This window comes from Amia ocellicauda, chromosome 6 (assembly GCF_036373705.1).
Source record: "Amia ocellicauda isolate fAmiCal2 chromosome 6, fAmiCal2.hap1, whole genome shotgun sequence".
NCBI lineage: Eukaryota > Metazoa > Chordata > Actinopteri > Amiiformes > Amiidae > Amia > Amia ocellicauda.
The window spans coordinates 24,158,890-24,166,883 of NC_089855.1; positions in this window are offsets into that span (position 1 = coordinate 24,158,890).

Consider the following 7,994-nt stretch of genomic DNA (forward strand, 5'->3'; position numbering starts at 1 on the left):
TTTAACGGAAGCTAGAAATCCTCCAGGGCCATTTATAATTCATATCTTTGATGCAAAGAGTGGGATAGTGCACCACAGCGATGTATTGGTCTTTATTTGCTGATTCCATTTTCTGCATATTTCAGATAGGTTAGAGGGCCAATGTGTCGAGTTCAGATCGAACAGGAGTTCCTCAATATGAGTTTAAACTCCAAATCAGCAGATACCATAATGGTTCTTAATTTCCTCTGAAGGCCGTTTAAAACAAATGCATTGTTGTGGTAACTTTCCTCAAAAGAAAACAAAATAACTCTATATCAAGTAGATATACTCTGACTGAATCCCAGCATACAATCTATAGTGTGAGGACTGATGATTTGTTATGAATCCCAAATATTGCAATTTAATGTATTTATATTTATTTGAACTGACTGCTGGTATGTGTCTGATATGTTATACATTTTCATATTATCACACATTCCTTCATAATATTTATTGAGAAAGAAAGTAGTGGAAGAAGTAAGGAAAGGAAACCATAGTCCTAATCAACAAGTCATTCAGTTTTTTCTTTGTGTGTTGCCACAGTGCAAAGAACGTCTTCCACATTCTGGTAATGTTGAATGGCTGTTTTCCAGACATAATGTTTTCCGAATAATGGCAGAGTTTCTTGAAAATCCCCAATTGATGCCTTTGGGTTTGAGACTCTCAAACCAATAGTTTTTTTCTGATTGCACATTTGTGTATAACATTTTGTCTTATCTGTTACACAGGGTATGCATACATTTTATGCTGTGCTTACTATTTAATAACTATTTATGTTGCAGTAAGCCTAGTTATCGCAGAACTAGACTGGCTCGTTAATATCACATCTTGTAAGATTAATATCCTAATGTAAGTTATCTAATGGTCACACAATAATGGCTGGTAATATCAAGGTTATGGAATATATTATCCTATGGTGACAAGATAACAAATACCTTTGTCCTTATTTGGTCGTGCTCTCAAAGATCTAACGTGCACAACAGATCATTTCAAGCACATAAGTTTATTCAAGTATTTCCATGTGGTCCCTTTCTTGGAATGCTATTCAGATTCATTAAAAATGTACACTGGTTCCCATCTGTACAATATGTATTTTTGTGTCATGTCTGGGAATGTGTAGCTAAGCAAGACAAGAAAGAGCCTTTAATGGCATTGACTATTTCATCACAGTTATTTCATAGAAGAAATGTATGTATCATTGTTTTACCTATTGCCTCTACCAATTGACCAATCAACATAGTTGAACATGATATGATAAGAAAATCTTCAAATCTTCATAAAATCCAAAACAAAGTGTAAAAAGCTATAAAAAGTATTATTAATTGTTTATTGTCTGTGTTTTATGAAGGTTTTATGAAGGTATCTAGTAGCAGTAGTAGTAGTAGTACAAATTCTACTCACTTTTCATACTGAATTCACCATTATTTTTAAAACAACAGATTAATCTACCTGATAATCAACTAATTATCCAAAGTATTTGAATTAGCTTTAATAAATACCCAGATTTGCTAAAAGTAGTAGATACTTAGTAGTAAGTTAGACGTCTGTCATTCAGCGTTTTATTCCTCATTCACTCAGCAGAACTATAAAAGAATCCTCTCTCTATCTCAAGGTGAAATATGCTATGACATAAAATACTTAATTGGTAAGCCTCTCTATCAGGAAATTGACCACACACAGCTGTCAATTGCCTGACAGAAATATCAGTGTAGATGGTATCAGAGGAAGCCAACCTCATGCATTTACTAGAGAGAACAGATTAATAAATATTGCATACATTCAAGATCAACTTTCATGAATCTCAGCCAAGCAACTTGTTACAGATTTAACATTATATTTCGATATGCTTACATTTAAAAATAATATAACATGATATGTATAAAAAAGTATGTATAACATGCAATAAGAGGAGGATTTGTCCACTCAAGGAAGTGTTGAGCATTATAACTTAATGAACACACATAACATACCAGTAACTAGTCAGTAGCACACTATTAAGTTAAATAAGAAAAATAAACAAAAGATAAACAAAAATACTTAATAAACACACATAATACGAGATCACACCTGGGACTAAAGCACCCACAAATATAAAACTACAATTGTGTACTTTACTTACTGTTAGATGCTATGTAACTAATCTAAAGTTCAGGTCTAGTTTGCTATTAGTAATTGTCAAATTGTTTTTATGTTAGTCTGTGCAGTCTCTGGCAGCGACCTCTTGCGCCTCTGTTTTAGCTCGAGTAACAACCTATGTGATTGGCTTGCAGTGACAGTAGTATTTATAGTGCTCTGTTACATTTTTTTTCCTCCAGAAACTGCCAGGTGTAGTTATATCGAATCATATTGATATTTTTACTTCATTCTTTAGTTTTTAGTTTTTAGTATGTTTTCCTCTGCAGTCTCTCACAACAACCTCTTACAGTTTCCATCCTTGGTTCTCTTGAGTAACAACCTATGTGATTGGCTTGCAGTGACTTTTTCCCTGCCTGCCCATTTTGGAAACCACATCAGCAAAGCTTGTCTCCTCCCTGTTCACAGCTCCTGATATTTTAGATAAAATACAGAAAGAAGTGATGTTTTGATATTCAGAACTGGGACACTCCCACAGCTTCTCCCATAAGCTGCATGGAAACATGTTTTGGTTTAATTGGGCCCTAGGTCAAGATGATATCCCTATAAAAAGGACTAAACTGTCTGAGCAGAAAAGCATAACAATTACTAAACCTTAATATTAAGTGATAATAAAAACATGATATAGGCCTAAGCATCTAAAATTATTTATATGAAACTATAGTCTGTAGTATTACCAACAGAAACTATAAAAGGTCATTATCAATTTCAATCTTTGTGTCCATCTTGGATTAGAAAAAGCACACAAAATTACAAATACATAAATATGTTTCTTAGATGGTCTATGTGGTGCTTTCTCTTCCTGTTAGATACAAATACTGTTTACTGTATTTTAACAACGAAATAAATACATTAAAACCTATGAACCTAAAATCGGTTACTGAGCTACCATAAAAGTATATTATGCTTTTAGGATCCATTGGCCAGATGCGTTCATTTGGTCCTTGGAACCTGCGAGTAGTTTATGAAATTAGTACGTATGCATGCCACCACATGAATTATAGTTCATGTTGGTATTGTTAGGCAAATGGTGCCTTGCATTATTGAGACAATTGTCTGTAAAGCTTTGGGTTAAATCTGGAGGAGACAGCTGGTTCATTGCTTCAAGCAAATGTGAAGTGACTGCAGCTGCAGTGTATTAGCTCCCAGGTGAAAGACAGCATTGCTTACTATGTGGTTAGGATGCCTACCAAGTGATCACAATGAAGAAGTACTAATAGACCTTTTTCAAAATGTTTCCCCCAGAAAGCTGCCAAGTGTGGTTATATAGAATCATATAGATAGTTTTACTTAATTCTTTTGTTTTTTAAATGCATATTGTATGTTATCCTGAGTAATGTCATTTGGAAATGTCATAATCATAAAGTACAATTTTTTCATGGTGAGTCAACAAGGTGACTGGTTCTTTTTACTGCCAGTCTTTGCTGTTTGCAAACCCAGTGGGGTTTTATTTGATTACACTTTGTCTAATTGGGTCTGACTTAGCGTGAATTTAAATCACAGAAAATTACACAGTGACTCTAATTAAAACTTGATGGATCTGCAAACAGAAATTACTTTACAAGTACATCACTGCAACGTGTTATTAGATTGTATTCTTATTAAATGTGTTTAAATATAGTTAAAGGAAATAAAGCCTCCGTTTTGAATTTTAAATTATCATCTTGATCCCATTTGAAGTGACCTATTGTTCAAAAGCTATCAAGACCTTTTTTCATTGTTTTTCATTTTGTGAATTCTTATGCACAGTGACAGGATAGCTTCATCAATACAATCCCTGTCTTCAATACAATCCCTGCAATACTAATACTTTTAACATTGTTTACACAAATTAGATGTGAATTATGTTTAATCAGAACTCATCTCAGTACATTTCAAGGTTTAGAGGAAGACATGTTTTTATTGTCAAGTTTATTTTGACTTGAAGATTTTGAGACTTCAGACAGTTATTTATTTTTAATAAACACAAAATAGTCAACAGAAACATTATACTGAGGCAGCTATTATTCTCCTTGTCATTTAAAAAAAAATATGTTCAGCTTTTTATTGTCAAGATGCAAGACCCTAGAGTGGCACTACGGAGAGATTTTGTTTTTAAGTGTAGTCTCCTTAATTTGAATACTTGAATGGCAGTAAAGTTAGTTTATATGGCTCTTCATTCACAGTTTCTTCTTTTGGCTTTGTCCTAGTTATTTACTCTTGAAAAAGTGTACAGATGGCACGAGAAAATAATACCATCAAGTCAGAAACATCAATGTTGACATCTGACCCTACTATGAAACTACTTAAGTAACCTGGAAACAAATGTATGTCTGCTTTACAGCTGATTCCATCAAGTTTTTTGTTTAAATCAAAACATAAAGCAAGAATACTTATTTTGTTCATTAAATACTGTAGTAAACTTTTTTATCATCTTTCCATATAAAAGGTAAAATTAAAAAATGCATTGTAAATAAGAAAAACAAAAACTCATCAGCAATTATGTACATTTAAATACTTAAATGCTTTTACATCTGAAAAGATGCACAGACTGAATGAAGGGAAAGTCAGGAAATCTGAGCTGTCAGCTATCATAGGTTTAAAATGTGCCTTTACATCTTATTTATAGACCTTGTCTAAAACATGCTGAAGCTGATCATTTTGATAACTTGAATATAATGAATATCAGCACAATTGTAATGCTTACAAATAATCTTTCAATATAAAAGGATAATAAAAAGGGGAACTCTCCCTAAAACTCAGTGGCATCCAATGACATGAAGAATGAATCGTTTGTGGATTTAGTAGTAGTTGCATAACCAATGTCTTAAGATGTATTACCATAGTAAAAATAAATAAATACAAAATAAAAAGCTTAAAACAGAACAGCTTAGCAAACTGAAATGTCTTGAAAACGTCAATCTCAATCAATGTTAGGTTCCTGCCACCTACTGTCTACATTGAAAATAACATCTACAAAATAATATTGAAAAAGTAACATTAATAATGTACAACTAATAACACAAGACATTTTTTGGTTTTATTTAAATTTTATGAAATACATTAAAGATTATACAGTATGAGACTTAATTGACTGCCTGTACCTTTGTTTTCACTGACTTTCAGTCGACATATTTGGAAATATATTAAGTGGTTATATTTAAATATTTGGGAATACATTAAGTGGTTATATTTAAACCATTTAGATTAGGCTTTAAGAATTGTATAAATATGGCTATGAATGAATGTCATTCTACATGTACCCTATTGTATATAGACATGTATGTGTGTTTATATGTGAGAGAGAGACAATATGCACAAGTGTATCTATGACTTGCGAACAAACTGAGCACTTTTGGATTGTTATTCAGGTGGTTTCACAAAGCAAAGGAAAACAGCTCGTTTTTAAGTCCAGGCAAGATTCTGAGTTAGTATAATCAAGCAGGTGGTCCTTTCCTCTTCTGATATTATTGCCTTGAAATGTTGTGTAAAGCTATGATATATAATAGCCTAAATAGCATTATTAGAACTACTTCTCTTTCCAAACTATTTGGTAGCTCACATTTTTTTACATTACGTTCTTTACTGCAGATGTCACCATTAGCATGTCAAGGATCCATCTGCCTTTTTAATAACATCTTGCCTCTTTCATAACTCTGCCATCTCTCAGACAGATATAATTGTCATGTAATTCACACTGCAGATCTCAGGTGATGGTTTATAGGTTTAGGCAAATTGCAGGCAGTCTTTTGTTAACAAACCAAAGAGCGCAAAGGTATTTGATAATTATCCAGTGGAGCTCAATTGGCCCTTAACAGCACCTGCATGTGCAGCATCAGGGAGCCTTGTTTCAACACAATTGCTCCCACTTGTTCATTAACCCATGGTCACAAGCTACAAATGAAAACTATTTGTTTCCACCTAATATATTTGCAGCTAGTTTAAATATTCATTTATTATGCTTGTTAAATAAGACAGTACAAAGGGCCATTTGGGTTGCTTGCAGCTGGGAAGCATTAAGATGGTACTGTATAGATATTTACACTCAAAGAGGATCTGCTGCTTAGATTGTGTGAATATTATTCAGATGCTGAAAAATTGATTGACACACGGACACATACACACACACACAAACGCCAAATAATTAATAAAAAGCTTTTACTTCTTGTAAATCTTTCAGGGTCCTCAGTTACATTACATATTTTAGGAGACGTGGCAGAAAACTCAGTGTTATTTAATGTTATTCCATGTTACTGTACACAATATATACAATATACACATGAACCCAGATGAAGTGCATGTTAATCCTGCAGTATTCATATATTAATTCAGGAGGAATCCCACCACCTTATTTTAAAGTGTGACCAAGATGGGTAATTTAATATATAATAGACCCTACAAAACAGGTTAGTTTAAACATGAAACAAAAATGTAATTGTTATACACATATGACTACAGTATTATTCAATGTACAGAAGTTCACAACTTGGAAGAATTTGTAAACTAAATTAAGAAGTGGAGCTTTTCAACTTCTGATGAAAATATATATGTACACTTCAACTTGTGACAAAGCAAATAATAATCATAATGATAATAACAATTACTTATAAATGTGATTCCGTGTATCTGAATTTTTTATTGTACACATTTGAGCACAGTGTTTTATATCGTTTTGCATTTGATGGTATTTGTTCTGCCATTGTGTTACAATCCCCTCTGATCTCATGGCTTTCACACAAATAACAAATACATGCGGAGGCCTCTGTTGGGGGAAAAGTGTACTGCATGCAACAGTACAGCTGTCAGGTAAGGGAGGGGTGCACAGTGACAATGTGACAAGATGTAATAATCCATTACTTTACTTTATACTGTTTATTTGCATATGGTAATAAGGCATATATTTGTTCTGCGATCAGCATGAGCTTCAGCATGCAATGGTGTCACTGAAAAGTTGTCATGTGGGTGTTGTTTATTTTGTCCAAGCTTAAATTTCCATGTGGTATTCATACATCACTTCATTAAGAATTGGTGTCCATTTTTGTATAGTGTGGCCAGAAAATGTGATGCAAGTAAACATTAAGGTCACCTTTTCCAGTAAATAAAGAATTAGTTCATTATTTCAAATACATCACTATATTTGTGTGTTTCCTGTGTGCTGTATATTTGTTGAATGAATTTGATTAATTGTGAAATTGCACCAACTTTTTAAAATTGGGTGTCAGATTGAAGGGTTACTGAAAGTACACCATGTTACTGGGAATGATGTGTCCTAATAAATAAATACATATAAAAGAATACAGTATAAAATTGTTTTAATGCAACAAAATCAAAGCATCAAAGCCTAGCACTGAGAGATTCACAAAGAAATATAATCTATCTCTTTAATGTTTACACAATGTTTGTACTTGATTTATCTTCTTCTGAAAAGCACCTTCATATTCTTTATAATATGTTTCTTCACAGATCTTCAGCACATTTATGTAATGGTTTAAGTTACGCTTACAGCAACATGATCAAAAATGCTAATGCAGATGTGGATTCTAAAGAAAAAATAGGATATTGCCAGTGAAAGCATTAACAGTATTTCCAATCAATCTCTTTGATTTTGAGCATTTAAGCTAATCAGATAATGTTAATGAAGAAGACTGTAAAAGGGGATATCTTTGGTATTGTTTTTGATGTATGTTTTTTCTTTTTTAATACAGCCTTTATATAATTTATAATTTTATATAATTCTGATTAAAGCTTTGTACTTAAAACATATTTTTACCCTTCAAGATGCATACTTCCACTAATAGACATACTGGAGAATCCTTTGTAGGCAATTATGCTGAATTACCAGTCTCAGCTATAAGTCATTA